The sequence below is a fragment of the Diaphorina citri genome, unplaced genomic scaffold, assembly GCF_000475195.1.
Source record: "Diaphorina citri unplaced genomic scaffold, Diaci psyllid genome assembly version 1.1 scaffold213, whole genome shotgun sequence".
Classification (NCBI taxonomy): domain Eukaryota; kingdom Metazoa; phylum Arthropoda; class Insecta; order Hemiptera; family Psyllidae; genus Diaphorina; species Diaphorina citri.
This window is the reverse complement of record NW_007377650.1, coordinates 265420-274038: the sequence shown is the minus strand read 5'-3', so window position 1 is coordinate 274038 and position 8619 is coordinate 265420.

The following is an 8619-nucleotide window of genomic DNA, read 5'->3' as shown; positions in this document are numbered from 1 at the left end:
AGCCAAATTTTCTTTATTCCCCTTCTCTTATCTCAATAAGCGCTGATGAATACAACAACCCACGTAGGTATATGTCCAGCAAAACTTCTTCACTAACTTCTCAATATTCCTTTGACACTCCTAGAAGCTAATGCATGTGATATTTATTGCAATGAAATACCATATCTCAACTTTCGCAAGCTAGAACAGAAATTCTCAACCTTTTTTCGCCTGCGTACCCCTTGGGTACCCGGATTTAATCTCACGTACACCCGCCACCATCATAATGAGTACCGGGTAACCTAACCATTTACTACTGAGTTCTAAACATACTCGGTACTTTTTGAAAAAATTCAGTAGGTACTTCAGTACCTTGAGGTCAAAATTCAGTACTTTTCTGGACTGTACTGCACTGATAATAACCCATCAAAATTCTTCTTTAATTCTCCTATGTAAAGGTAAAACTACTGATTCAGTGGGTACCTACCCGCCTTCTTGTTAAAACTATAGACACTATGGCAGATTCTGAATGCATTTAACATATTAGAACATGCACTAAAATTATCAGCAAGTTTCAGAGCCTGGTAATTTCAAAACCATGTTAGTCGTGTTTTGTTTTCACTTTGATGACTTTTGGGATGGGATGGGATGGAAAGAGCAGGAAGGGTGCAAGTATTTTACCCTTGCTTTCTATTATGTGCAGCTACTCCTTTATAACAACATGTTGTGCATCTATTCCTGCCTATCTACTAATGAGGAAGATTACCGTCTGGTATAATCTATGTACTATGTACATTATTTTGGTATGAAAACAATTTATTATCAAGGTGTACAAAGCTGTAAGGAGTTTTTACTAAAAGGTATGGAGGTATACTTGCCAGCCTACCACTTTAATAAAGCCTGCTTCATGTTATTCCAATTTGACAAGCCTCAGTGAAATTTGATATGTAGCTGTCAAATGTGACAAGGATGCGACACGAAACTTTTGGTTAAGACCGGTGCAACGATTGGCGGCATTTTACAGCATGCAGCTGTCAAATGTGACAAGGATGCGACACGAAACTTTTGGTTAAGACCGGTGCAACGCTTGGCGGCATTTTACCGCTTTTTGGCGGTTTTCGGTGTATTTACAATATCTCGGGAACGGTATAAGCTAGAGACTTGAAATTTGGTATGTAGTTCACAAATGTGACAAGGATCTATCTCGGGAACGGTATAAGCTAGAGACTTGAAATTTGGTATGTAGTTCACAAATGTGACAAGGATGCATTACAAACCGTTTTTTGAGATGGTTGCTGCGCTTGGCGGTATTTTGACCGCTTTTGGACAGATTTCGACCGTTTTTTGGCCGTTTTCAGCTATAGCCACAAAACGGTTAGAGATATTGTAAAAGTTAGGGTAAAAGAACACTCAAATAAGCATCATTCAATAGGATAAGGAAAGTCGTGTGATGTTCACACCAGATTTTTATTTAAAGTTGTGTATAGTACACTCTGAATGAGGTTGATCCATGTTTCAAAGCTCGCTTCATGGGGCCCGTATTGCCGTTTGCACCCACATAATCTGGTGAAGGGAGAGCGTCACAAGTCACTTTTTTTTTCGATTATATTGCCCAAACTGTTATTTCGAGTACCCTGTACAGTGTGTTCCTAAAGTCTCCTTAGTCCAATCTGAGGGGAAAAAATACCCCTATAAAAGTTTAAAAGGAAAAAAAATAAACCGTCATTTTTTTATGATTTGACTTTTTATTTAAAGTTGTGTATAGTACACTCTGGATGAGGTTGATCCATGTTTCAAAGCTCGCTTCATGGGGCCCGTATTGCCGTTTGCACCCACATAATCTGGCGAAGGGAGAGCGTCACAAGTCACATTTTTTTTTTCGATTATATTGCCCAAACTGTTATTTCGAGTACCCTGTACAGTGTGTTGATAAAGTCTCCTTAGTCCAATCTTGAAACTCACCTTTCTGCATCAAACTACTGGTGGAAAATTTTGTACCTTATAAGGTAAAATTTACATCTTTACCTCCCAGACTATTAGGCCCGAGTACCAACCTCAGTTGTGCAGTAATTAACGCGTTGGACTTTGGATCTAGAGGCTGGTGGTTCGAGTCCAAGTCAAGTCATAAAATTTATCTAGGTGTAATAATCGGGGAACGATATGTGTGACAAGCATTTAAATATGCTTAACACAATTAAGTCAAGTCATAAAATTTATCTAGGTGTAATAATCGGGGAACGATATGTGTGACAAGCATTTAAATATGCTTAACACAATCATCAAAATTTGGTTACAATTTTCATCCGGTTCCAACTTACTAAAGCTTTGGAAAGCTGGATTGTCTTTGATCTTTGCCCATATACCCTCCTAGGAAAAATAGTCGGTAGTTTTGAGTATTGTACCTTGGCAATGTTAAATTTGCTTAGGCAAGTAATTAGCTTGAATAAGGTAATTTGCTAAATTACCTTGAATAAGCTAAATGCCCATAATATTTACATATACTGCAAGGTTAGAGGAACATAAAACATCAAAATTTGGTTACAATTTTCATCCGGTTCCAACTTACTAAAGCTTTGGAAAGCTGGATTGTCTTTGATCTTTGCCCATATACCCACTTAGGAAAAAGAGTCGGTAGTTTTGAGTATTGTACCTTGGCAATGTTAAATTTGCTTAGGCAGGTAATTAGCTTGAATAAGGTAATTTACTAAATGTCCATAATATTTACATACACTGCAAGGTTAGAGGAACATGAAGAGGAGACATAACATCAGAAGAGTGTGTGAAAGAGTACCTACAGAGAATACAGAGAGAAGCAAAGTCGCAGAAGAGGAACAAAAGAAGAATGAGAATCACACAACTCCGTCGTGTGTTTAAAGAGCCAGGGCTGCCTGCTGATGATATCTTTGCATAAAATTATGAATTGCATACAACATTAAATTCCCACTGGGAAGAGAGAAACTGGGAGGCAAGCAACATAGTAAGGGAGATTGAGAGATGGAAAAGAAAATTTCATTTTTGCATTGCAAACTGTATACTGTACAAAATGTCGTCATACGAGTACATGTATTAGGATTGTACAGAGTCAATCTGAAGCTGTAGCTGGAATAGATTAGGATATACAGAATGGTATCTATTGAAGAAATGCCTGCATCAGCTTTAGGTAGAAAGCAATAAGGACTTCACTTTTAAAGTCTAGGTACCCACAGACCCACTTTGGTTCTAATTACCTTTGAGAGTCTTTAGGTATGTATGTACCCATCTACACATTGTTCTCTTTGGTTATTGCTTTATTTGCTTTCCTGATTTCCTAGTCATAATCCTTTCAGCAAGTTGGTTTTCCGAACGATTCAAATCCGCCCTCTTTTCGCCTAAACCTACCGGACACCCTGTACTTAGGTATCTACATTACACGACGACTATTTTATATCTCTTCTCTCTACTCCTATATTTTCTATCCTAGCTTTGTTTCGTTATCTATTTTCTTTTCTTTTGTTTCGCCTGTGCTGCTCCGCTGGGTCCCCCAGAAGGATTTGAAAATTCAACAACACAGAGATAGGAAGAAAATACATGAAGCACAAAACAAGGGCCAGGTGTAAGGAAATGGGATACTTCTGATCCGCCATTGTGAAACATCATCTTCTTTTGCCTTTAGGTCATGGAATAATAAAAGATGCGAGATAGAAGAGGCGTCAATTCTGTTTTGAGTGCAGGAACATCTGGTTAATGCTAGTTGAAGAATGTGAATTTCAAAGAGACATTTATTTGGTGGGTATGTTCCAGGCTCCTAGATATTCCCAGGTACCTTTGAGCTTTGAGTCCTGAATAGCTTTCGTTATTTTTACCGATAGAGTTGAAAACTCCAATCTTTATTGAAATGATTGAGAAATGTTCAGAGACGGCATTTGTTTCTATGTTATTGAAATCGTTCAAACGTTTCTTAAACAACTGCCCCTACACTTGAATTTGTATGAGTTTCATGGGTCATTGTTTATGCTGCCAGTTGCCCCTTCTTGCCGACATAGCCGTTTTCTGATTATGCAAATTGCATTTTTATTTTTCAACAATATTGTCTGCTGCCGTTCTCTTCAATCTTTTCTAATATCTTCCCTCCTTCATCTGTTTCGAGCTTCAACTGCTCTACAAGTGAATTATTTTCCTTCCCTTGAACCTGATCAAAAGATAGAAAACATCTTGTTTTCTTCTGAATGCTAATGCAGCAGAACTGCATATACATGAGTATTATCTAAGTAGATTACTATTATATCTATAATACATATTATGCATATTTTCCTAGGAATATCTAAACACGAGCAGTATCTGCACAGTAATGAGTTTGATAGAAAACATCTTGTTTTCTTCTGAATGCTAATGCAGCAGAACTGCATATACATGAGTATTATCTAAGTAGATTACTATTATATCTATAATACATATTATGCATATTTTCCTAGGAATATCTAAACACGAGCAGTATCTGCACAGTAATGAGTTTGAAGAAACCTATTTGTTTGTTTTGTTTCAATTGAAATCTAAGAAAATCCTCTTTTTGTTTTACTAGACAATATTTTTTTTGGATTGTGAGTATGTAGTTGTAGGTACCTAGGTTAGGTAGATATAATTATGTATCTACCTAACCTAGGTACCTACTAATTTCCATAGTTCAGGTTGGGTGTTTTTTCGAGGGATATATATTTTGTCATGGGATGGGATTTTTCTCTCTTTTATCTTTAGATTCAGTTTTGAGACGAATTGTGTTATGCTAATTTTGAGCCCCCTTTTTTGAGACGAATCGTGTTATGAAAAAGGTCAACTCAGGTAGTTTGAGACGAATCTTAATGTTCTCATTCTCATGTTCTTAATCTTCCGTGAATATACCCAAATTTTCTTTATTCCCCTTCTCTTATCTCAATAAGCGCTGATGAATATAACAACCCACGTATATGTCCAGCAAAACTTCTTCACTAACTTCTCAATATTCCTTTGACACTCCTAATATATACTCACACAACACCCTCAGTAAATCATTAAAGTCAGTTTATCACTGAATAGCTTAAGCTTCATAGTAGAAACTTAAGACTATACATACACAATAAGAAAAGGTCGAGGATTATTCAATCTTTGCACTGAAGCAGGCCTTTATCACACATTGAACACCTTTGCATTGTGTACACGGTGGATAGAGTGGGTCCCCCCCCTTCACACATAGCATTTTGTGCGTTCCAAAAGAGTGTGTTGAAGCCGAGGGCTGAAAATAATTGTTCTCTTTTTTTTTTTTCATTTTGACTTTATGTACCAGTAGGTGTAGGAGACTGTGGGTGTATTTCTGGGCACAAATTTACCATTTCCCCCTTCAATACTCACACAACACCCTCAGTAAATCATTAAAGTCAGTTTATCACTGAATAGCTTAAGCTTCATAGTAGAAACTTAAGACTATACATACACAATAAGAAAAGGTCGAGGATTATTCAATCTTTGCACTGAAGCAGGCCTTTATCACACATTGAACACCTTTGCATTGTGTACACGGTGGATAGAGTGGGTACCAAACGACCATCTTTAAAATTTGGCTTTAATAGAGGCAATTTCCCTGTATTACAGGACTTATAAGTTTCATGAAACAGGGCCCAGGAGACACCTAAACCTAACTATCCTTTGGTAGCTTTTTAAAATTTAAATAGAATTTATTGCTGTGAAAGTCTCTTCCCTACCCTATTCTTTTCCATTCATATCACTATACCGCATTTGTTGCATTGATTTTTGATTGGAATATTGTTGTGAATATTTGGAATTCTTCTCTCCCCCATCAGCATTACCGTAAAATCTTATTGTTTTCTAGAATACGAAATGGAAAGTATTAGGTTAGGTATTCAAAAATATATTTATGAGAATAAAACAAATCCGTGCTCAACATTTCAATAAAAATGTTGTTTACTTCCTTCACAACTGGAAGTATTTTTTGCTCCCTCCTGCTAGCAAAACTCTGCATAAGATTGGATGTGGCAAAAGTTTCAAAGTATGTATAGTACCTAACAAAAGGAACTAGCGCTTCTCACGACTTTACCTTTCCTCACAGGTCGCTCAAATTTTGCAGACGGCTTCGATAATTTATGACGATCAGAAGTGTCCGTGGGCCGGAACTCGAGAAATGTACGGCTCGGCCGCTATTTAACGCCAAATCTTTGAAAGAGCTCAAAAAGAGTTCGTAATGCTCAGGCCTTTAGATTACAGCCAAAGTTGCTCGAACTAGGCACAGAGATTTGATAAGTTATATAGATCAAAAATATCCTAGGGTCCTGTTTTCAGAAGGTATATACAGTTCGGCCGTTATTCCGGGCCAAAGATCTGCTGTTTAGGGCTATACAGGGAAAAGGCTCAAATTTAAAAATACACATCCAATAGAACCATAACCAACTGAGGAAATCGGATGTTGGGAACAAAATAATTTTCTCGACTATTTTCTTTTCTTTTGTTTCGCCTGTGCTGCTCCGCTGGGTCCCCCAGAAGGATTTGAAAATTCAACAACACAGAGATAGGAAGAAAATACATGAAGCACAAAACAAGGGCCAGGTGTAAGGAAATGGGATACTTCTGATCCGCCATTGTGAAACATCATCTTCTTTTGCCTTTAGGTCATGGAATAATAAAAGATGCGAGATAGAAGAGGCGTCAATTCTGTTTTGAGTGCAGGAACATCTGGTTAATGCTAGTTGAAGAATGTGAATTTCAAAGAGACATTTATTTGGTGGGTATGTTCCAGGCTCCTAGATATTCCCAGGTACCTTTGAGCTTTGAGTCCTGAATAGCTTTCGTTATTTTTACCGATAGAGTTGAAAACTCCAATCTTTATTGAAATGATTGAGAAATGTTCAGAGACGGCATTTGTTTCTATGTTATTGAAATCGTTCAAACGTTTCTTAAACAACTGCCCCTACACTTGAATTTGTATGAGTTTCATGGGTCATTGTTTATGCTGCCAGTTGCCCCTTCTTGCCGACATAGCCGTTTTCTGATTATGCAAATTGCATTTTTATTTTTCAACAATATTGTCTGCTGCCGTTCTCTTCAATCTTTTCTAATATCTTCCCTCCTTCATCTGTTTCGAGCTTCAACTGCTCTACAAGTGAATTATTTTCCTTCCCTTGAACCTGATCAAAAGATAGAAAACATTTTTTTTTTTTTTTTTTTTTTTTTTTTTTTTTTTTTTTTTTTTTTTTTTTTTAGCCAGGACACAGTAAACATTATCATTTTCATCCCCACTTGAAAGAGTTGAGGAATAATAATAAAAGAAAATAATAATTAAAAAAACTAAGATACTACAAAGTAGGTAGGTATTTGAGTAGTTCCCCGCTAATTTTAAACTTGCTAGTCGTCCTTTGTTACACCGTGGAATGGAGGAAGGAACTGAAGGAAGAGGCAGAAAAAGCAGAGGAAAATAAGGAATAAGATCTCTCCATTCTCTCTCGTACTCATCCTTCTTTTTAGCATGTCCTTCCTTTATTATTACGATAGTAATAAAAAAAAAGTATAAGGGACGGACTATTGCATTCGCTTCGGTGTCGTCTGTCGGTCGGTCTGTCTGTCTGTCCCCATAGAAGGACTTATCCAAACCTGATCAACCTATATAGGTTTTCAAATTAAAGGTCTTTTTACCAGGAACACGAAAATGGTGGTGCAAATTTTGTCCAGGAAATCAAAAAACTGGTTTTTGGGGGATTTTTTTTTACATTTTCTCACACAAATGTGAGCTCTGATCTTGAAATTTGTCGAGACGACCTATAAACTCAAAGCGAGAAAGTTTTAGATAACAACAAACACTTCAGTCGATCATTTAAGACCGGTTTTAGCGTCACCTATGTTGAGCTACGCCGAGCAAGGCCAATAAATGGATGGGTGACTTAAACCTTATATTGGAATATTGGGAATAAAGGGAGAACGGGCTCTAGTCTTGATTTTAAATCATTACATGAAAGTAAAATCAAAAATCAAATCAATAATAATAATAAACTGAATATTAAACAAATTAGGTAGGTACATAAGTACTGATTTTCTTTAACTATACGATCGAATAAACTACGGGCCGAAAAATTCCCGGAGGGACGGGCCCAGCTTGTTCAATTTGAGCATTTTCTATTTGTCTTTGTCCCGAAGACTCGGTGTAGGAATGAAGGTGAATAAATTAAAAACAAGAAGGACGAGAAAGGAAAAGGAAGAGAAAAATGCTCTCCTTCTTGGAGCAGGGGCGCATAAAACGTTGAGTACTTTAGACCTTTTGACAGTCGAGTGAGAAATGAATGTATCCAGCGAGAAGAGCACGTGGCATTTTTCGGGGGGGGCAGGGGCGTTTATATCATAATATACGAAGAAGAAGGCTAAATAATATTACCTCTAACCTCTCCTCCATTCCCTTCCACATTCCTGCTATCCTTCTCCTTATTCCCCTAACACACTCATCCTCATCTTTCACCCCTACGTACACATTCATCCCCCCCCTTCACACAGAGCATTTTGTGCGTTCCAAAAGAGTGTGTTGAAGCCGAGGGCTGAAAATAATTGTTCTCTCCCTTCCACATTCCTGCTATCCTTCTCCTTATTCCCCTAACACACTCATCCTCATCTTTCACCCCTACGTACACATTC